Source organism: Talpa europaea (assembly GCF_964194135.1).
Source record: "Talpa europaea genome assembly, chromosome: 7".
Lineage (NCBI taxonomy): Eukaryota > Metazoa > Chordata > Mammalia > Eulipotyphla > Talpidae > Talpa > Talpa europaea.
In genome coordinates this window covers 30,859,681-30,883,311 of record NC_140074.1, presented here as the reverse complement: position 1 = coordinate 30,883,311, position 23,631 = coordinate 30,859,681, and the positions used below count along the sequence as shown (strand labels likewise).

General features: G+C 41.1%; 1 pseudogene across 1 annotated transcript; it reads right to left on the bottom strand.

The window, feature by feature from the left end:
• Window positions 1-20,207: 20,207 nt before the first annotated feature.
• LOC311174619 (small ribosomal subunit protein uS8-like) lies at window positions 20,208-20,934 on the bottom strand (annotated as a pseudogene). Its single transcript has one exon. The product of its transcript is annotated as a small ribosomal subunit protein uS8-like (transcript).
• Between the last annotated feature and the right edge of the window lie 2,697 nt (window positions 20,935-23,631).

Sequence of the window (23,631 nt, the reverse complement as noted above, 5' to 3'; positions counted from 1 at the left end):
TACGAATTATGTGCTATGCTGTGTGGTATTTATTTCTCATGCCAGGATTTTTAATTCATTATCTTCTTTCCACATTACACATGTGAAAACGGAGACTCAGATAAGCGAAAAAAAAAAAAAATAGTCACACGGTGGTTGACTGAAGTTTACTTACTTTATTCTGGACTGTTTATGAGTACCATGAAATTTATCTTAATTCAATTAAATGGTAATTACATAGTTGGAGGGAAGGAGGGAATTTACTATCCAAAGAGGACATTCTCTTTCTGAAAAAATAGAGGATATATATGAACAGAACTGAGAAATATTGCCTCTACTCCCACCACCAAGAGATCATCACTTGTAGCATTTTCAGTGCCTAAGAACTGTGATATTTGTAGGAAATACTCAATAGTTCATACTAATGCAAGGGAGAGAAAAATGCGGAAAATATACAAATCATTCTGTCTACATTGCAAGCTTTTGAGAGTAGAAAATTAACCTTTTTTATCGTGTTCTGCATGGGCTAATTACTAAAATTACTTTTCCTTTCCCAACTTATCTCAATTCAGGGTAGAGTCCCTGAAGCATTTTGGTGACAGGGGATTAAACATGTGCTGTGGCTAATCCAAAAGTGGAGACTGTACACATGGATAATTAAGATCTGACTGCAGAACAAAAGTTCACACATTGTCATAGTATGGGGACTCCACCATTCAGGGGTTTTATCCTCAGAGAAGTCTTAAAGGTAGATTTGATTCAATTCACCAGGCATTTGTTGGGAGACTGACTAGCTGTGTAGTGCGCTAAAATGTTCTAGCTAAAACATAAAATCTAGTGACAGAAACAGGTTTATAGCTTACTAAATACAATAGTAACAGTGATAATGATAGCGGACACAGCCTGTGTTAGGCCCAACTCTCTTCTAAATACATTCTCTAAATGTATTTGCTCATTTGCTCAGAGAAAAGTCAGTATCATAAGGAGAAAATGCTCTGCCCTAGAGGAGTTTATCCTGAACTGGCAGCTTAGGGAGGCTTCAAGAACAACTGGCACAGAGGAAGCTCATAGGCCAACAGAACCTTCTGCTCGAGCCTGATCTCATAGTCTGGGGGGGATGTGCTGTGATGTGAGTGGAGAGCTTCCGCACTGTGCAGTGTCACCTTTGTTACTCAGTCTTGGTGACTACCTGGCGCACAGGTGCCCCTGCTAGGAGTGCTTGCTCTGGTACCTAGAGCCGGACTTCCTCCGCCTCGCCTGTGACCACTCTGTACCTCTCTGCACATAGCTGATTAGACGGGGTTGGTTAGACAAACCAAGTTGGGCCATGCAGTTCCTTCCATTAGCTTACTTTAGCCGCAAATTAAGACAGTACAAACTGAGGAATGTGAAGTCCTGAGAACCGTTGATAGCTGAGATGGCCGTGAAAACAGGCCACTCAGGCCTACTGCCCAGGGAAGAGTGAGTGACCCCCAACCCGAGCTGATAGTTCTGTGTCGACTACTTGTATCTGTGGAGGGATTTTGATGGCGATTGTGGACAATTTGCACATCATGTTGGGCAAGATACTATTTTCGATTATATTGATTTTTTTCTCATCATCCATCACAAGAAATCCTTTCATCTAATTAAGTCACTATCTTAATTCTGTAATAACATATAGGTCTTTTACCTCCTGTGTTAGGTATTTAGATACTGAGGTATTTCTTTTGGAAACCACTATAAATGGAGTTGTTTTCTTAATTTCTTTTGTTTCTTGTTCACTGTTTGTATATAAAAAAGCAATGGGTTTTTGTATGTTGATTTGGTAGCCTGGCCCTTTGCTGCATTCATTTGTTGCTAATAACTTCTTGATGGGGTCTTTAGAATCTTCTACGATACTATCACATTGCCTGCAATCCAAATCCTATTTGGATGCCTTTTATTTCCTGTGTTTAATAGCTCTGGCCAGAACCTCTAATACTAAGTTAAAATAGAAGTGGTGTCAGTGGGCATCCTTGTCTTGTGCTGGATCTTATGGGGAAAACTTTTGGCTTTCACCATTTTGGCATTCAACCACTTGCTGCTGGTTTATCATATATGGCCATTGTTACATTGAGATAGGTTTCCTCCACTCTTATCTTGTTTAGAGGTTTTGTCATAAGTAGGTATTGAATCTTACTGATTGCTTTCCCTGCTTCTGTTGACATTACATGATTTCTTTAAAAATTTTGTATCTAAAGATTATTTATGCATACAAGAGCTGGGGTACAGGCCAGAGGTGTTTGGGGGGGAGGGTGAGAAGATTCACCAGAGACAGAGTGGGGAATGGAACAGGCAGATTGAACTAAGTACACTGCTGAGGGGAGCAGCGAGCGAGTCAGGAGAGGTCTGCTGTGCCATGTGGGTTTCTCTCTGGCCGGCCAGGGATTGAACTCGTGCTGCAGAGGCTGAAGACAGCTTCATAGGTTGTCTTAACCTATTGCACCATCTGGGAGGCCCGCCATTACATTATTTTTATCTTTTGTTATGGTATATTACATTACCTGATTCATTCCGGGGTCTCTTAAGAAACGTTGAGAAGTGATACTGAAGTCTTGAAGCAACTGAGAGTCCAAACTCCTCCATCTTCTGTTTAGGATTTAATGAGCAAGCACCTAGTTTATATTCTGAACTTGAGAGCAAGTAGAGCAGTTTCGATGAGTGACTCCCTCCCTTCCTCAGATACGTGGCACCATGTATACTTGGCCCCCAGGGTCAATTTCCTGAAGCTCACATAATCAGAAATGCTGTATGATGGCATCTGAAATAGGTAACCTAAGACCCCACTTGACATTAGCCTTTATTCTAGCCTCCAGACATTACTTTATCTCAGGGAAAAGTTGTTAATATTTTCTTGAGTTATATAACCACGTCTATCTGAGAAAATTACAATTAATTTCATTCTGAGCTACATTGGCAGGGTCAGATGGTGAATAAAGACCCCTCCTTTATTTTTTTTAATTGAAAAGCAAAGTCACCTTCCTTTCTACAAATGGAGTTGATTAACTAAAGATTTCATAGGAGCTGGGTGAGTCAGGGGCAACTCTCAAACTCAAGCTCACCTCTTGGGCAGTCACAAAGGTTATATCAGCCATAAAAATCCCTAGGCATTTTCACATAATGTTAACGAGGATGTGGATCAGATGAAGCTGCAAATCCCCACAGATGACAAGCTACAAATTGGGTGAGCTGCCTTTGGCCTTCTAGGGAAGGAGAACAGAACTCCTGTGAGAAGGTGCTAGCTGATACTAATGTTTGATTATGATGTTGCATCGATAAAGTCCATCCCAGAAATCAAATGGGGTAGCCTTCAGGCAAGGCTGCCTGCTTCCTCTTGGCCACATCACCTTTCTGAGACTGTTCCTCCATATGTTCCCAGACCCTATATCAGGGAGTCTTTTATCTATTTATATCTTTTGTGAAGTTGTTACTGCCTGTTTACTGATGTGACACTGAGTAATTATGGCATCTGAAGTCCTCCGATGTCATTTCCAAATTCCTTTTGCTCACCTTCTGTCTCACCATTTTACTTGATTCTCCTTCTATCTAGATACGCATGTCCTAGAACTCCCTGGTATTCTATCCATGCCCTTATTCTTTCAGCTTCCTCTGTCCAGATGTTGTCTTGCCATTTCTCCACTTGAAATAATTATAGTCATCCTCGAGTTGCAGCATTTCAATTTGAATCTTGAATTCAACTTGAATGTTTCCTTCCATCTTCCCTCTGAAATTGCAACTAATCCTTCCTTCCAGTCTGCCTCACTAGCATTTTTCATACACCAACCAATTTTAGACACTTCAACTTTTTTAATCAAAGGTATTCTAAGGGAGGTTTCTTCTCCTGCATCATAAATTCCCTGAGGTTTGGGTCCAAGTCTCTTTTATGTGTACATTGTCATTGTAAGATTTTTTTTTCCCAACTCAAACCTGATGTAGGAGATAACTCAAAGATGTGTATCCACCGTGCAAAACCTGGAAGCCATGTTCTGCATTATCAACAAGGGAAAGTAAGACAGAGCCCAGGATATAAAACGGTGATGGTTAAGTGTTGTGAATCAATTTGGCTAGGCTATAGTATCCAATTGTTTGATCAAACAGTAGTCAGGATGTTGTTGTGAAGATATCTTTGGGTTATGATTAACATCCACAAATCAGTAGACTTTAAGTAAAGGAGACCTTGATTATGTTTGTGCAGCTCATCCAATCAGTTGAAAGCCTTAAGAGCAGAAATTGATTATCTGGAGAAGGGACTCTGCTTCAAGGTAGTAACATAGAAATTTTCAATTTTCAACTTGTCATGGACGTGTCTACAACTTTCAGACTGAAGACTGAACTATCTACTCCTGCCTGGATTTCCATCCTGCCACTCAGATTTCAGGCTTTTCAGTCCCCAAAATCAAGTGAACCCATTCATTAAAACAAATCACTTTCATGTTTTTATCTTCTCTTGGTCTACTTCTCAGAAAATGTTCTTGATATACAAACTAATTATTATAGTTATAAGAAGAGTGGAAGCTGAGATATTGAGTCAAATTGGGGGTAGGAAACTGGAAAATTAGGAAACAGAGATTAGAGCAGAAATACGATTGGCATTACAACTTCCAAATGTGAAATGTGAACACATGTAGAGGTTTTCTGCGTGGCCAAGGTTTGTGTGAGTCAATCAGATGTGTAGTAAGGGGTCAAGTTAAAAATCTGGGGGACACAATGGGCATTGGATAAATGTTACTGTGTTGTATGTGTAAACCAACATTGTGAATTAAAAATAAATAAATAAATAAAGACAATAAAACCAGTAAGAGAACCCCTCCCTCTCTAGTGTCATTAGTGGGCTGTTTCCAAGGTCATGTAAGAACCTAAATGGGGGTTAAAGGAAACCCAGGGAAGGAAAGGAGTTAGGGGGAACAAACTCAAAAATGTCTTTAAAAAGAGAAAAAAAAATTACACCCAGGGATGATGATACAGTTTTACTTGTCAACGTTTATCACGTTAAGTGGGGTAGCTTTCTAAAGCACAAGCTGATGGAAGCTTACTCACTAGCGCCTGCTTCTTGAGCTCCCTGTGAAGCTAGCATGGATGCTGTCAAAAGCCAAGGGCACTCCTTTGCTGTGCACATCATCCTTTTAGCAACATCTGTTCATTGGGCTAGAGATCAATTTTCTACGTGGAGAAGGTATTGCTGCCAGTCCTCAATGCAAAAACTCTACGTGCTGGGCCAGGCTTGAGAAAACATTCCAGAAGTTCAGTTTTAGCCTCTGGACATCATTTAATCTCAAAGAGTTCCACTCTTTTCCCCCTAAATGTGGAATGTGCACCTCCAAGGAAGTGGAGGACCATATTGTGACTTCTAAAAATACCCAGGGAGGGTCATCAATGGAAGGGTTTGGAGACCACTAAGACCCTAGCTATTATCAGGGCCATAGAGGGATCAGATCTCTTCCTTGTTAGCTTATGTCCTTTTATTTAACAAATGTTTCTTCAGACCCTTCTGCATTCAAGATGTTTTTGAGGGGAAAGAGCTATAGGAATGAATCAGACATAAACTTTCTCCTGTTGTGAGAAGAAACATCAGTTATTTCACATAAAAGGTGGGCTATGAAAAAAAAAAAAAGAAAAAAAGGAAAAAAACAAAGGTTGGCTATGTTTATCACCTGACATGGTGTTGATGTTGATGAGAGAATTTAATTGACTTTTGCAGATGTTTGTGGTTATATAGCTCAAGCAAAAAAAAAAAATATATATATATATATATAATATATATATATAAAACTTTCCCTGAGGTGAAGTAATGCCTGTGAGTAAAGATAAGATAAAATTTTACAGATTAAGTCATAAGTCATAAGTATTTAGGGGGACACAAGCCAAATGACTTGTGGCAAGGTCAGTTTTCCCCAAACCTATTGAAGCAGTGAATCTTTTTGTAGAGGACTAGTATGCATGAATATGATTCCAAGAGACATTCTTTGGGAAATGCTGCAATCCAGCTTTTAGGTTATTCTTTCCCTTGGGAGTCTGAGAGTTATCAATATTTCCAAGCTATATGCCATGGAGCAGTAGACTTCCATAAAAGCTTAGCCAGAATTCTTGAGAAATGTGGATCCTCTGGTGAATCAAATTTGGGTTTAAGAAAACCTCCATACTCTATCCCATCCCTTCCCCAAACCAAGTTTTCAATCTATTTTTAGGCATCTTGGCATTTTAAGATGTTAAGGAGTAACCTATTAACATGGCCAGCATAAAAAATTCTGATGAGGAAATTTGTAAGTAGACTTATGACGACTTCATGAGTTTTGAGATTTTTTTTTAAATTTGTTTATTTATGCATGCAAGAGCTGGGGTATAGGCTAGTGGTGTGGGGGGTGAGAGGATTCACCAGAAACAGAGTGGGGAACAGAACAGGCAGACTGACTGAAGTACACTGCTGAGGGGAGCAGCGGGCGAGACAGGAGAGGTCTGTTGCGCCATGTGGGTTGCTCCCTGGCAGGCCAGGGATCAAACTCATGCTGCAGAGGCTGCAGATTGCTTCATAATGTGGTGCTTAACCCCTTGTGCCTCCAGGAAGGCCCGAGTTTTGAGTTTTAAGGGGATTGAAAGGATTGTTGTTAAGGATGTTACATAAAATTCATTGACTATATCTTCCTTCTAAATCATCTCTCTGCTTTTGCATGAGGTTTGGCCTTTGTATCACAGAGCTCGATTGCAAAAGAACCAACATCTGATCCCTCTGCATTTCTGTTAAAAGTTCACAGCATTATAATTAGTCTTTTTCCTGGTCCCTTATTTACATTTTCTAAATTTCTGCTATGAGTGAGACCATCTGGTATTTTCCTTTTTCTTTCTGGCTTATTTCACTGAGCATGATTCCTTCCAGCTCCATCCATGTTGCTGCAAATTGCATGAGTTTATCTTTTTTGATTGCTGAGTAATATTCCATTGTGTACATGTACCACATCTTCTTGATCCAGTCATGTATTTTTGGACTCATTATAATAAAGTAAAAATCAAAATCCACAAGCAACTATAAACCAGAGACACACTACAGGGGACGGAGGAGGGAGTAAGATCCAAACAAGGGGGTGGGGTGGGAATTGTATCTTGGACTATAAGCAAGATGAAAATGCATTATGTTGTGCAAAAATGAAAAATGATGTAAAAATATAAACAAAATTAAAAAAGTAATGAAAAAAGGTCACAGCATCAAATCACTCCTAGGTTTATTGTAAAAGTTGATTAAATAATAGCTCAATTGTTTTCAGTTTATGATTTTATTTTATTTTGTTTTTTACATAAAGGAACTAGGTTGTAGGCCAGAGGTATGGGAGGTGAGAGGATTCACCAGAGATAGAGCAGGGAGCAGAACAGGCAGATCTACTGAAATACACTGCTGGGGCAGCAGTGGGCGCAACAGGAGAGGCCTGCTGGGCCATGTGCTGGCCTGGGAGCAAACTCAGGTCATAGTGGTGATAGGGCTGAGACTTAACCCCTAGGCCTCCAGGGAGGCCCACTTGTCCAATTCCTTCCTTCCAGAGCTATTGTCTTTTTAATACACCATTCTGTAGAGACCAAATCATGTGGTTGTAGCTTTTATCTTTCTTTCCTATGTATTTATGAACATTTCCCAGAGAATTTGTCCCTTCATCACAAACACTTTTATCTGTTGTCCTGGAAGTTCTTTCTGTCCTCTATCCTTTATGCTGAGACAGGCTAAAAACAAGTTTTTTTTCTGTCAACAGTCAGAACAGATTTAGGGCCTCCCTGGTGATGCAAGGAGTTGGGGCGAAACCTGTGAAGCAATCTGCAGCCTCTGCAGCACAAGCTCTATCTCTGGCCGGCCAGGGAGCAACCCACATGGCGCAGCAGACCTCTCCTGACATGCCCGCTGCTCCCCTCAGCAGTGTGCTTCAGTTGATCTGCCTGTTCTGTTCCCCACTCTGTCTCTGGTGAATCCTCTCACCTCCTACCTGTGCCCCAGCCCTTGTATGCATGGATAGATCTTTAAAAAGGAAAAAAAAAAAGTACAGATTTATACAGCAGAAAAGACCACCTTTAAGTGGACACCACACATCCCTGCACATATGTACTCAAATCATGCCCCTCCACGCAATTGCTTAACTGGCCATGTCTCTCCCCAGTCTCTGCTGTAGAGGCCTCCCCTCAAGCTGAGCCAGAAATGTGTAACAACTCGAAGGAAGGTGATAGATGTTGATTTCCCACTCACATAAAATGCAAAGTGGATTTTGCAGTTGGAGAGTGACTCTGCACCCATAGTTGAGGGACACATGGCATCTTCCTTAGTTCTCTGCCGTCTTCCTCACAGAACTTCCAAGAGTTGGTGCTCATCTGCATAGACCAGAGGAAAGGGAAAGCACAGATAAGCAAGTGTAGGAGTTCTTTATGCATCAGGTCTGGAGTATGACTTTATTTCATCCCTGTTGATTAGAACTCAGTCACATGGCCACTCCAACCTACCCAAGAAACTGCCCTAAGTATCTGCCAGTGAAAAGAAGGAAGTAGGCTTGGTGAGAATTAACCAGAAAGGAAGTAGCCTTGGTGAACAAGTAACCAGTTTAAAAGGGAAAGGCTGGCAGATGTAATCTCCAGTGGGTAGTTGTTAGAGGCCACACAGTAATTTACAGAAATAACAACTGTCCTCACCATGAAGGCAGTCGTTGACATTACTGTGTTCATCATACATTCCAGAATAGGAACATGGCTTTACACTTGATAACCCAAAGGCCCAAGAGAGTACCAATTCCAAAAACATCTGCCTCCAAGATGAATGTAGCTCTTATGTCCAGAGTAATAGAAATACAGAAGTTTTCAAAAAAACTAGTCTCAAGTTTTAGAAAATCCCATTGCAATAATGTTTTTATGCATGAAGAAGTTTGACTTTTCACTAATGACAATTGGAAGACAATGACTTCTATTTTCTTTGGCTGAAAGAGGCTTCTCGTTGCCTTTATAAAGAAGTCTTTTGGAACTGTAAGCCTTTGGGTTTCTGAATCTGGGATGCAGGAATAAATCTGAGAAAAGGGTCATAATGTTCTTTGAGTAGGGAGGCATTTATAAGCAAGTAGAACATAAAGTTAGTGCAATCATGTATAATGAGAAAATCATCACGGAACTGATGTATACAATACAACTTAGATGACTGAATTCAATTTGCTACAACAAATATACTCTAACAAATACAATTTCCTCTAAAAACACACAGAGAGTAAATACAATATCCAAGAACAAATAGGAGGCCCTTTTTGCTATAATTTTAGCCTCAAGCTTACGAATGATATTCTATAACAAATAATAATAAAACATGAATGTAAAGAGCAGAATGTCAAGAGGAGGTTTGGTAATTCCTGGCAAACAATGTATAAAGTTAATCTCACGTTGTCAAGTATAGGCAGTAGTTTATGTTTACGTGCATCATAATATTCTCACACCCCAGTGCTTGGCTTTCTCAGTGATGCTTGTGTCATCTATGTGTCCTCTAAAGATTTCTTTTAATGATAATTACAGCTTATGGTCAATGGTTTTAATACAAAATGATGGGTTAATGACCAAAGGTAAAATCGGGGCTTATCATTTTCAATTTCTAGACTTCCTTTTTAGTAAACATGTCTAAAATAGAGTCACTCTAATTGTTGAACAACATACTACAGACTTACTGAAAAGCCCACGTTGGGCCCTTTATTTCCTTGATCTGGTTTTCTCTTCACTCTGTAAGAAAATTAACCCCGCTTGGGGTGTGGGGGGAGGGAGAGAGAAAGACTGAAGACTTCGGGAGGGGTGGGGAGGAAGAGAGAGAGAGACTGAGAGACTGGATGTCTGTGTGGCTCACCAGCTAACCAGGGTTCTTCAAGGCAAACAATAGCAAGTGACTACGGGTAGTTGAAGTAGAAAAGAATTTGTGGAGAGATTTTATATGGCTCAAAAATAGGTGGAAAGCCTGGAGCATCAGACTTAGAAATATTCAGGAAAAACAGTTTGCCAACATTGTAGTTAAAATCATACCAGAACAAGAGTTCAGTTGGCACACAGTCACTACTGCTGGTTGCCACTGCTGACATTTCTGCTTCTGCCTTCCTTGGACAATAACCATTGCCTCTGAGGTGCCCAGAATGAATCCTGCTTGACTTGTCAGCCATGCACAAGCATCCGGTCTTCAGAGAAAGCCAGTGTCTAGGAGGGTCTGTGTTTTTGAAGCGCTGGAAGGCACTTTCTACTTCTGTACAAGATTCCCATGATGATGAATTCTCCAAGTCTAGGGAAAGGTTCAAATGTGCATTCATGAAAGCAAAGGCAACATGTGACTGCTGTAACAATGTGGTGAGGTTTTCGACTCCACATTTTGGATGGATGATTTCTGATGCATTTAAGCTTCACCCCTTGCTTTGCCCCTCGTGCCTCACATCTGGAGAAGGAAAGGAGTAATCCTGGGTTCTCCTTCCTTTGGTGTAGGCAGGAAACTCAAATCATAAAGCCTCTGCCATGTGGGAACGCTCACCCCACCCCTACCTCCTAACCATCATGAAATCTCAGTCTCCTTCCTTTTTCTTGCTCTTTCGAACCATTTCAGATCTGCCTTAGAGGAATTCCCTGAACTCCCAGAGACCTCTGCTTTCTAAGTAATAAACCTTTCCATACCCCTTTGGTGTTTGTGTGTGGTATCATTTGCCATGACATCCAAACCAAATCTGGGTAAGGTTCCACCAGCCTCTGCAGGTGGCCCTGTTATGGGCTCAAAAAATAAGAAATTAATGACATTCTGAAATGTTAATTTTTCACAAGAGTCTTGTCTGCCAATAGGCACCTTTAACACATTCTAAGCAATGTTTGTAGTTCAAAGAGATTTTCTGGAACTGAACTTGTTCGTAATGGAACCGCACATACACCTCCAATAATTTTCTTTCAAATGAAACCATTCCAAATGCCTGAGCATGAAAGCAGTTCTTCTGCCTGCCTTTGTCTGATGCATAGATGTGGGTGTTTTGAAACTCTTTGGGGCTATGGTCAAAACTGGCATCACAAAAAATATAGGAGATCAAGTGAGTAGTTTCTTTTTCTCATGACGAGCTACCCATGTGTGCTCTTTGGCTGTAATCATTGTGATGAGGAAACGTCCCTCTATGCTGTTCAGCCTTGACTGTGATTTATGCTCCAGCTACCATAGGCGTGTTGACTATATTATGCACTGCTTTTTACTGGCACGGCAAGCCTGTTTACTTGCTCCTGCTATAATAATAAAGCCTCCTTTTTTAGTCCTTGCTGACAGAGACAGGCTGAATGTGCTTTGGGTTCTAAAATCCCCTATTTATAGCCCCATTGCCAAAGAATATCCATTCCAGTGCTGGATTTGCAGGTTATTCTGCATCTGTAAAGGCAGGCACAGATGAATGCAAGGAGCCTTCCTGGCTGAGCCAGAAGAGGGTATTCTTGGGATGGACTGTCCCCTGGCTACCTTCTGAGGATAGGTTGGGAAATCTCCTGGGAGATTAAACAAAAGTCTTTTCTGTTACATAAGGAATGGCGCTGACATTTCATCAAACTGCAGAGAGCAGGTAGGCAGTGTATCCACCCAGAGGGGTTTTCACAGGTCAAAGGCTGTCAATTGTATTATAGACTCTATCTTTTTAAAAAAATATATTTTATTCCTCCTTTTTAATTTTTTATTTAAATATTTTATTTTATAAAATTCTTGCATCTTTTTTCATCTTTGCACAATGTATGCATTTTCATTTTGGTTATATTCCCCATACGATTGCACCCCCCCCCCCTTATTTTGACTCTAGTCCTTCCTTTCCCCGTCCCTCCCCCGAGACCCCTCCGTGTGTCTCTGGTTTATAGTTGCTTGTTGATTTTGATTTTTACTTTGTATTGATTAGTCTTTTTCCTGGTCTGTTATTTAGGTTTTCTAGATTCCTGCTATGAGTGAGACCATCTGGTATTTTTCTTTTTCTTTCTGGCTTATTTCGCTGAGCATGATCCCTTCTAGCTCCATCCATGTTGCTGGAAACTGCATGTGTTTATCTTTTTTGATTGCTGAGTAATATTCCATGGTGTAGATATACCACATCTTCCATCTTAACATAAGAACTTGATAACTATCACAGGTGCAGTTATGAACAAAGTTTTGATTTTTTTTAATAACCATGATTTGTTATTTCCTTGAATTTGTTTGATTTCTCTAAGGAGACATTTTTCTGGAAGATTACAGAAATTCATCTTGTAGGAAACTGAGTCTGTGCATCTTTTTCCAATAATCTGGTTAGAGAGAGAGAGGCTGAGAGAAAAGTCCTAGGAAATATTTATCTGTAGCTGAAGCTTGTTCCTGAAACTCAGAGGAGGTCAAAAGCAAAGATGACAATTTTCAAAAAGTACCATTTGGATACAAACTGGAAAAAACCCTGGTGATATGCTGACTTGTTAGAGACGCAGTGGGGGAATTGGAGGAGAGCTCTTGGGAAGCTTGTGAGGGAGTGAAGGTGGAGTGACAGAAGGCGGGAGGAAGACAGATCCTATGTATTCGCGCCTAATGCTCCCTGACCTTTCTGGCCCAGAGGACTGAGCACACCCTACCGTCCAAATTCTGTCCAGGAGAATTCCCTGTTTTTGTATTTTTCTGCAATAATACTGTTTAAACTTTGGGAATCACAGAAATTCTGGAATAGAGGGTATTTGTGCACAATGTAGGCATTTGCAATGAAAATATTCAAATCTCAGAATTGAGTCTGAGCCAAACTTCCTGACTTGACTTTACAAAGTCCTTATCCCTCATCCTATTCTCTTTGGGTGCCTCTTAAGGCTATGGGAACATTTGACCCTATATTAACTAGTGTCCCTGTTACATAAAGATTTCCTTTAAGGCAAGTGCTAGATTTAATTCATGTTTGCATCTTCAAGCAAAAATGTCTGGTAAATCGAACCCACTCAATTGATATCTTTTGTCGGATTCTCTGCAACTTTGAAATATATCTTGAGCATGCTATTTCTAGCAGATAATCGGAGTGATTTAAATGTGGTAATGTCTATCCCTCATGGTGTCTCATTATCCAGCTAGCTTTTTAAATCTTCATTTCCCATTCTACTGAGATTGATTTTTTTGTTTGTTTGTTTTAAGACAAGTAGGAGCTGGAGCATTGGTACCTCCTGTAGGGATTTGGTGAGGATTTATAAGATATGAGCAGTAACTCAAGATGGTGTCAGATGATCAGATTTGGAAAGCCTGATTCCAACATTGTCTCACGATAGTGAATGATGGCAGAATGAGAATTCGGGAACTACTTTATTAATAGTTTAAAGTCCTGACAAATGTTGGTTCAAAGCTGGGTAAGAACTTTTACCTCCTTTCTTCCTCCTCCTCCTGCCAATTCAGATTTATTTCTTGGTGCTGGGGCCTCCCCGGTGGTGCAGTGGTTGAGCGCTGGGCTGCGAAGCTGCCTGCAGCCTCTGCAGCGCCGTTTCGATCCCTGGCCACTGGGCGAGGGTCCCACAAGGCGCGCAGACCTCTCCTGCTCCTGCCGTGGCCGCTGCTCCCCTCAGCAGTGTACTTCGGTCCTTCTGCCTGCTCTGCTCTTTGCTCTGACTCTGGTGAATTCTCTCACCCTCCCGCGCTTCTGACTGTACCCAGTGCATGTATAAATAAATAAATAAATCTTTAAAAAAAAATAAAACAGACAACTTCAAAGACAACTTTTATTTCTTGGTGCTGGCATGGTCACATAAAGGAGGGAGAAAGATGGCTAGACACCAGGAGAAGCCTTCAAGTTCCTACTCAATAGCTATGTGGTGTGGAAGAGCCTATGTCTAGGATGGGAGGAATCTGAATTCCTGCCTGGTGAAGCATAGCGGTGGGGTGGCCACACTCTCTTCCCAACTGTGGCTAGAAACGATGGGACAGAGGTTAATCTGCCGCAGGGGAAAGGAATGCAGTGCTCTTCCTTTTCAGATGATCATTGCACAATGGGCCATATCTGAGCAAGAGGTTTTGGTCTTTCTGTTGGTATATCAGGTCGCTTCTGTGTGTCATTCCCTCCCGTGACACCCGGTTCGTTTCATGATGCACTTGAAGTCAGCATGAGGTTATCTGATCAGCAGTAGCACTGTCTGTCTTCCTGCAGCCTTACTGCCAAGCCTTATCCTTCCTTGAACTTGATGTGTTGATTTTTGCTCTTTGGTGCACTGCTCTCTCCATTTAAAATGTGTTCCCCAAACTTGTCCAGCTGACTGAATCCTACTTGTCTTTCAAGACACAATGCAGCTGTGTGGAGGACAAGATTGCACTGGTTAAATGTAGTCCAAGAGGACTCCATGTACCCTTGTTCTATTCAATCTTGGATTTCCTTCCTTCTTTGCACCTTAGTCCAATGTGTTTCAGATGGTTCTTTACACTTTTGATGACAAAGATATTTTCAGTGATAATCATTTTGTGTCTGTTTTTGTGTTTTTAATGCCGCCATCCAGGGCCAGCATGGTCTGGCCTAACTCTCTAGCTTTATTGGAAGACACTTAGGACAAGTCTGGGGCTACATTGATCTGGATTGGGGGGAGCAAAGGGGGAGTGAAGATTTTTGGTTGAACAGAAGTAGGGAAGCTCCTTGTTTTTCCCATTTTTTTTTTTATAGCTTCTGCCAAACTAACCATCCCCGGGCCCTATCTGCCTCCTTCTGCCATCCCTATCACCCTTTCCTCTGGCAACCATCAACTACCACCTTCTTGCTGAGTGCAAATTTGGCTTTTTTTTATTGTTGGGGTGTAATTTTTTTGGGGGGGGTTATTTATATTACACAGATAAGTGAAACCATCCTCAATCTGTCTTTCACTTTATGACATTTCACTCAACATAATCACTGCCAGTTCCATCCATTTTGTTCCAAATACTACCATTGCATATTTCCTCACAGATGTATAATATTCCATTGAGTGTACACTGCAAAATTTATCCAGTCATCTATTGAAGGGCAGTTGGTTTGGTTCCATGCTTTGGCAACTGTAAACAGTGCTGGTATGTACAGAGATGTAGATAGATGTTTTTGTATTAATTTTTTTCATGTATTTGGGTCAATACCTAATAGCAGTATTGTTGGGTCAAACAGAACTTCCCTTTTTATTTTCTTGAGATATCTCCATGCTTTTCCACAGGGTATGTATCAGCTTGCATGCCCACCAATAATGGGTGAGAGTTCCTTTTTCACCACAATCTCACCAGCATTTAATACTTTCTGTGTTTTGTTTTTGGTATATAGGCCCCTCTTGTAGGGGTGAGTTTGTGTCTGTTTGGTTTCAGTTTATATTTCTCTTGTAATAAGGGATAGTAAATATTTATGACTATAGGCCATGTAAATGTCTTCTTATAGAAGTATCTATTGATGGAGTCATTTGCTGCTTTGGTTTTCAATAATTTTTCCAATTATCAGATGTGTGGTATGCAAACATGTTTTCCTACTCTGTAGGTTGCCTTTTTTTGGTGATGGTTTCTCTGGAGGTATGAAAGCTTTTAAATTTGATATGGGCCCACTTGTTTTTTGCTTTTGTTTCACTTGCTGCTGGGGTTGTATTCCTAAATACATCTTTGCGGTGGATGTCCTGGAATGTGTACACTATATTTTCCTCCAAGTACCTTATGGTTTGGTTCTTATGTCCAAATCTGTAATGTATTTTGAGTGACTTTTTATGCATGGTGTTAAATATGGATCTTTCTATCTTTCTTTCTTTCTTTTTTTTTTTTTGCCAGTGGCTATCTTGTTCCCAGCTCTATTCCTAAAAAAGGCTATCTTTTCTCCACTGTGTAGTCTTAATTCCTTTGTCAAAAATTAGTTATCTGTATTTATATGGATTTATCTCTGGGTTTCAATTCTGTTGCATTAGTGTGAATTTGGTTTTGTTTCAGTGCCATATTATGTAGATTCTTGTTGTGGTGTTAATAGTAATTACTGTTTAATAATTGCTGTGTAAAGTCAGGAAGTGTGATGTGTCCCTTTTTTTTCTTTTTCACGAGGTGGTTTGCACTATTCAGGGTCTTTTGTGCTTCCATATACATTTGATAATTGTGTGTTCTATGTCCTTAAAGAAGGTCATTGGTATTTTGGTAAGTATTGCATGAACTCTGTAAATTGCTTTGGGTAGTATGGCCATGTTAATGATGTGAATTCTTCCTACCCATGAGCATGGGATAGCTTTCCATTTCCTTGTATCCTTCTTGAATTTCCTTTACTAGAGCTTCTAGTGTATAGGGCTGGTTCATCTCCTTTGTTAAGTTTATTTCAAGTATGATAATCATGTTTCATAATATAAAATGTTATGTTCCCATTGTGCAGAAGTTAGATCACTGTAATCCTAGAATCTAGGTCTCATTGATGTCTGAGTCCTTCTGATCATGTTTCACATGAGGTAGGAGGCTCACAGGGATGATGTGACTTGCTAGATGACAAAGTGAGTGGCAGAACTGTGGCTGATTCCCAGACCTGTGAATTTTCATTTGGTTTCTGTCTCTGTCAGCATCTTGGGTTCCTTTTCCCATTCAGATTTCAGTGCCTTTTTCAGTGAATGACCTTCAGGAAGTTATATGGTCTTCTGGTGTGAGAGTCTTAATTAGTACTTCAAGGTTACAGTCTTCCATTGCCCAATATTGTGAGAACAATAATTAATAGCGATAAAACACTGTGATATGTTGCACTATAACAACATCAACACGGCAAAACCAAGTGTATTTCACAGTAATTAACTTGGTGTCTTATAAGGGAGAAATCAGCAGAGACATTCCTGCATGACTTTGTGCAGAAATGACCGGTTCTTCTGTATGTGAAAAAGTATTGCATAATGTGGGTAAATCAGATATCAACACACACGATTTTGTCACAAGATGTTTGTAGATGGTTGTTGGTTTTCTTATTGCTCTGTAGATACATGTGTCTTTTTAATGTGAAAATAGAAATGCTCAGTTTTATGAACAGTGGGCATAAATCCTCCTTGATGTCTACCTACTGTGCACATTATAATGAACCTGAGGGGCAGGCAATTTCATCTTCATTTTATAGGTAAGTCAAGTATGCCATTGCGGAGTGGCTCCTGGTCTTTGGCAGGGACAATGACAATACCTTGACTTCCTGGCTGAATATATGGTATACCTTGAGTTTTGAGTTTCTCTATCTACCCCAGCTCTCTGGGATCTGCTTCCCTCTTTATTGTGGTGGCACGCATAAGGTACGTTAGACTTGTGGCGAACCTCTCAGGCCTCCGTGGCTCAACCTCAGGCCAAGGCTGTTTGACCAGGTATTTGCCCAAGAAAGGGTGAGCAATTTTCTCTTTGCCGTTATTTGAAGTCTCTTCTTCCTCCTTCCATCTTCCTCCTCTTCCTCTTCCTTCTTTCTCTCCTCCTCCCTCCCTCTCTTTCTTCACATTACCATTGTTAAAAAACTCTCACACCTCTTCTTATGTGCACAGGTGATGTGACCCCTTGTAGACCATGTATCCCTTAACAATCTGCAGTCCTTAGGTACCCCCTGGTTGTACACTGTCATCATACTTTAAAATGAATTTCTGTGATTATTTTGAGTACTTGTTCATAAATTACTGCACATTGTAGCTGTATTATAATGGAAAAGCACCTACTTAAAGAGTAGTGACTACATTTTATTAGGTTGTCTGCCTTCGTAGGAGCTCATTAAATGTTGTGAATGTGAAACCTTCGGTGGTTGGTACAATCTGAAACGCTATGCTCCTTTGTAAATGCCTCACATGTATGTCTACATGTTTGTTTCAATTATTTTGCTTGGGTGTATCATCAATTTCAATTTCTTTTAAAATGCTTCTAACTGCAGTCTTTAATGATATGTGTTATTGTATGTTTTCAGTTTCATATTTTTTTTCTTTTCCTTGCTGGTGCAGAAGAGCTCTCAAAGATGTCTTGAAGACTGGTGCCAGAGCTTTTCACCTAGATTTTCTTTTGTATCTTTTATAGTTTCTCATTTTCAGAAACCATTCAATCCATTTTTGAGTTAATTTTTGTATATGGTCTAATAGAGTGGTGTAGTTTCATTCCTTTGTATATGGCAGTCCCGTTTCTGCAGTACCATTTACTGAAATCTAATCTCTTTTTTCATCTTCATCAGTGACCACTTTGCATTCCAAAACTCTACTTTTTTTCACCTCCATAACTGGTTTGTAATGTCACATTTTACATTCTTGAAAACTTCTGTGTATCCCTTAAGTCATCACTACAGTTACAGTTTATTACTTTTACCTTTTCACCTTTATACAAGTTTCATAGGTGATAAGTCCACTACTTTTGTATGAAAGTCCACTACTTTTGTATGTTTTATTACATATGAGCACACTTAATTTTCAACTTAACGAAGTACTTTAAGCATTTATTAGGAGGCTGATTTAGTGGTGATGGAGTCCTGTAACTTTTGTTGTCTTTGAACTCTGTCTTTCCTTGAATACTGAATCGTAACCTTACCAAGTAGGCTATTCCTTGGTTGATAATTTTCTTTTTTCCTTTCAGCACTTTGAAAAATCGGATAATTTTATGTACATGTTGTTTCTCTGTCGCTGCCTTACAGATTCTTTTTCTGTCACTTTGGACAGTTTAAATAGAAGGTGTGTTAGCTTGGATCTTGTTGAATTTATTTCCTTTGAAAGCACTTTCTGTGCTTCCTGTGCCTGGACTTCTGTTTCCTTTCCCAGGTTTGGGACGTTTTCAGTTCTTCTTTCTTCAAAGAGGTCTTGTACCCATTTCATGTTCTCTTCTCCTTCTGAAATCTCTATAATTCAGCTTTTATTGTGCTTGATATTGTCCCATAGCTTCCTTATCTATCTTTTGTGTGTTAAAATCTTTGTGTGTGTGCGTGTCCCATTGCTTCATCTTCTCGCTTGCTGAGTATTTCTTCAGCTTCATCTTGTCTGCTGTTCACCCCCTCTAGGGAATTTTTCAGTGTAGTCATATTCTTCACTTCTGTGAGGTCCTATTTTTCACCTATACTTCTGTTCTATTTTTTTTTTTATTATTATTATTTGTTGAGGTTCTCACTGTGTAATGCAATTTTCTCCAGAGTTTGGTTGGTAAGGTAATGACTGTTATCTTGAACTAATTATTAGGTCGATTACTATTTCCACTTTTGCTTTGGACTTTGCTTATGTATTTATCTAGTTTATTTCAGTGTCTTCATTTTTCTTGTGTGATTCTCTATAGAAGCTATGACAGTCACCTCTCTTAGTGTTACAGAAATGACCTTGCACAGGAGGTGAAACTGACATTTCAACTATGCTGTTGCTCCAGGTTGTCTGAAATATTTGTAATTTTCTGAGAAGCCTGATTTTGGACAGGTTTCAGTTCTTTAGTGTATACTGACACCTGCTAATGAGCCCTCAGTCAGCACCTAGTTTCAGAGTATTTAAAAGTCAGATTTTCATGGAGCTGTTAAGAAATGTATGTTTTGGGGCCTCCCCTGGTGGCACAGCGGTTGAGCACTGGGCTGCGAAGCTGCCTGCAGCCTCTGCAGTGCTGGTTCGATCTCTGGCCTCCAGCAAGGTTCCCACATGGCGCGACAGACCTCTCCTGCTGTGCCCGCTGCTCCCCTTAGCAGTGTACTTCTGTCCTTCTGCCTGTTCTGCTCCCCACTCTGGCTCTGGTGAATCCTCTCACCCTCCTGCACTTCTGACTGTACCCAGTGCTTGTATAAATGAATAAATAAATCTTTTTTAAAAAAAGTATGTTTTGGTATTGTAGGGTAAATGATTCTCAGTCTTTTCTGCCCTCCTGCCATTAGGGTTGCCCTGCCTGATGGGGTGCCTGCATTTGTTCCATTGTTCTAAGTTGTTGTTTACTTCTGCGGGTCCTGGCAGCAGTATTGAGATAGTCACCAGGAGGAGCAGAGACAGGAGAAAGAGGCAGGGGAGAGGCGGGAGAGAGAAGGGGAGAAAGGAAGCCAGAGAAGGCCAGAGTGAAGACTTGCCAGGGGCTTGGAGGCCTGCCAGCCTCCCGGCCCCCCAGCACCCCTACCTGCCACGTACCTGGTTGCTGCACTGCATGTAAAAGCTTAAGGCCTGAGAAAGCCACCGAGGGCTCCAGGACTCTCCTTTACACGCTCTGCTCGAATCATGCAGATGCTGCCCAGTGCCCATCCTGCCACCACAGGTATGCAAACACACATAGGCATGTGGGATTATAGTGTTGAATCCTGCTGGCCATCAGACCAGATTTGGAAGGATGCCATCTCCTGGGTGACGGTTGTCAAGTATGGGTTTCAGATCAGTGTGTCAACGCCATGCTGCGATGTGCTGCGCCGTGGTGTCCTAGAGAGCGGTGCTGAGGTCCAGGGAGAGAGGTGGTGAAGGCAAGGGCGAGCAAAGAGATGGTATCTTCATACATTTGTTCCCGAAGAGTTGTACTCTGTGGTTGTGCAGCAAACCTGAGCCAGACTATTAGGTTTTAGCTCTGGACAGGCAAACAGGTGTTTTTTTTTTTTTTTTTTTTTTTTTTGTCATTGAGGCATTTTATTTCCACATGTGTTTTACACCATAGAAAAAGAATCCCAGGATTTTCCCTCCTGTGTGTTTTCATCTTGCTTCTTCATGGTCCATGATGTCAGCTGAGGTGGTCAGTACAATGAAACCAAACTGACGAGATGGAAGCAGATTAGTCTGTCATTTTTCTAGATCTTTGAGTTGCACATCAAATCTGGGGCTGATCCCTCCACACTTGTTTCACCTGCCTGTGAGGTTCACAACAATTTTCTCAGCTCTGTGATCATCAATGATTTCAAATTCGCCGAGGTAACCATGCTTCATCATCACAGTTAGAAACCGGACAATAAGTTTGGAGCATGGTCTAATAAGAACCTGGCGTTTGCCTCTCTTTTCAGCATTGTTGATGCTCTTGAGAGCAGCAGCCAGGACATTCATGTGCATCATTATGGTGGCACAGAAAAATGGCGGAAAGAGGACGGGAGGGGCAAGCGCACGGAGTTATCTGTATTTCTTTTTTTAATAGAAAAACTGTGCGTGGCCTTGGTGGCAGCGTCCTGCCGAGCACTGTCTTTCCAGTTGTCGCAGCACTATGGGGACCTGAAGCGTGAACTTTTCTGGCTGCTAGGGCCTGGAGATCAAAGGGTGCCCCCTGTGTGGACTGCCTGTGTCTGAGGACTCAGCTGCCCTGTGAGGGAGCAGAGGGGGTGCTGCCTGCCTGTGGCTTTGTTCATGCTGACTACCCTAGGTACCTACTTGCTTCTGGTGCCCATTTCTGCCCATCTGAGCAGCCCAGCAGGAAAGTGCCACTTCCCTGCGTGCTTGCCTGCCCTCTGTGTTTTAGCAGCAAGGTGGAGGTGGGGTATCATGAGGAATTCCTCTTGTCAGCATAGTTCTAACTGGTGCATGTGTCATAGCATTCACCCCAGAGTCAGCCAGGGAGTGTTACATACAGTCCTGGGGTTTTGTAATCATTGCCTCTGTATTGGGTCCCAGGTAAATGCACATGCAAACCCTTTAAGAGTTTTTCATTTGTCCCCAGTCCCTTGGTTTCACGCATGTCCATTGGTTTTTCCAAGTGGATGTTTTAGGGACTCTTGTCTCCGGTGTAGTTCACAAGGGTTGGGGTGCTTGATGTGGGGAGCAAACCTCATGCTATTACTCTATATGTTCACGTACCTTAAAGCATATCCTTTTTTGTGGTATTTTAAGTATTATAAAAAGTGTAGAGAATGTGTTTAGGTTAAGAAAAGGTAATGGGTTATTTAAATGAGTGATGCATTATTTGTCATTTTCATGTAGTCATTTTAGATCCTACATTCAGTCTTACAGGTTTTCATGTTATAATGTTGTCCCCCAAACTCTTAAGGGTGGAACGGTCACATACCATACATGGAACGATGATGTGTTCAGATAATTTTTGAATATATAACGTCACATATATTTGCCTGTGGGGCATTTGAGGTAGCTCTTCTTTTGTGCTGTTCTAAGTGAAAAAGAAATCTCATGTTAGATTTCAAATGTCAAAAAAGATTTCATAGACCTTACATTAGTTTAAAATTTGCAAAGGTCCTTTTAAGAACATAAATACTTCTCAGATGTCCTACTTTGATATTCTGTGGACTTGTGGAGTTGAATCTTGGATACGATGTAGTCAAAGAGGCCTGAACTAATGAAAAAGGTATTATGGACTAATAACTTGTATGTGTGCACACATACGTGTGCACATTGTCATTGTGATGCCAGTTCAGGTATCTGTTTACATTAATGGGCCATAATGATCAGACTATCAACTAGGATGCACCTGGAGCCTCTTGTTCTCTTTTTCTGCTGAAGGATTATGTCCCTCAACATCGCTGGGTGACGGAATCTGCCAAAGGAAGAGTAGGGCAGTCAAGAGTCAGTCTGTGCAGTCTCAGGATTGCCAGAAAAATGTTCATCAGTGTATCGTTTCATTTCCTCATTCTTTTCATGGGACCATGTGGTGGTGACATGACCAAACACTTGTGCTTTGCCTTACCTGAAATGAGATCTACTCGTACCCAGTGGTTGGTCCCACCACAGTCATTGGTGTTTAGCAGGGTGACAGCCCCCTTGTAAATCCTCGATGTGACAGTTCAGTGAGCCTATTCTGTCTTCTTACCGATAATTGGGATCCTGAGATGGTCACTGATCCCCAGTCATGTCAGTGAGGACCAGTGAGTATCCATTCCATCCTAGGGTTGCTGATTGAATGCTGGGAAAGTAAGTGCTTCTCCTTCCCTGGTTTGTTGAGTGACAATCCTTAAGTTTCCAGAAAGTGGAAAAGGTGCTTAAAATAGACACCAGGAGAGTGGTAATCAGGTTGGGAGATGATGACAAGAATACCTACACCGTGACCTTAGTGGTTCCTGAAGATGTTGTGGTCCTGCTGGTTTTATAAGCTCCTTCATAAGAATGTAGCATAGAAATCATTTTTTTCTGTTGCCATAAGGCAAGTTGAGTGGGACTTTCCATTCTGAGTCCCAGTGTTCACCTTAGGGATCTTCTGCTTTCCTGCCTCGTCCTTGTCAGACTGTCATTTTATCAGTATTGAATACCAGCCTGTCTCCCTAGACTGTTTTGCATGGATGCAACAGTAGGGCCTTATGGGTGCACAGCTGCATCCCCAAGCTTTGAACAGTGCTCACCTATTACTGATATTTGATAATATGGAATGTGAGAAGAAACAATGTATGCCAAGGCTTTTTTAGCCATATTCCCAAAGATGGAATACATTAGTATTGTGGCATGGTTTTTATGTATGCGAGCGCTCTGCATTGTTTCAAGGTGCTATTTTACTGTAGGGCCGCTCCATGTAGTAGTCATCTGCCACAGAATGACAGATCACTGTGACCTCTAATGGGAATGAAACCCAGGGCTCTGTGTTAATGTCTCCACTTGGGCCAACTCTTTCTCTCAGGCTCCCTTGGCCCACCCGGGAAAGGTGCTTTCCTGAAGGCAAGCACTTGCATTGCAACCCTTGGAAGGAATGGAATCATTATGAGCACAAGTAAAGTAACCTCATCATGGGAGGGGAGGGCAGGGCAGGGCAGGAAGTGACATGGTTCCAAACCACAGTGCTTGAGTGGAACAAAATCCAAGGCCAGGGGTGCATAACACTGACATTTTTATTAGAATTCATTTGTA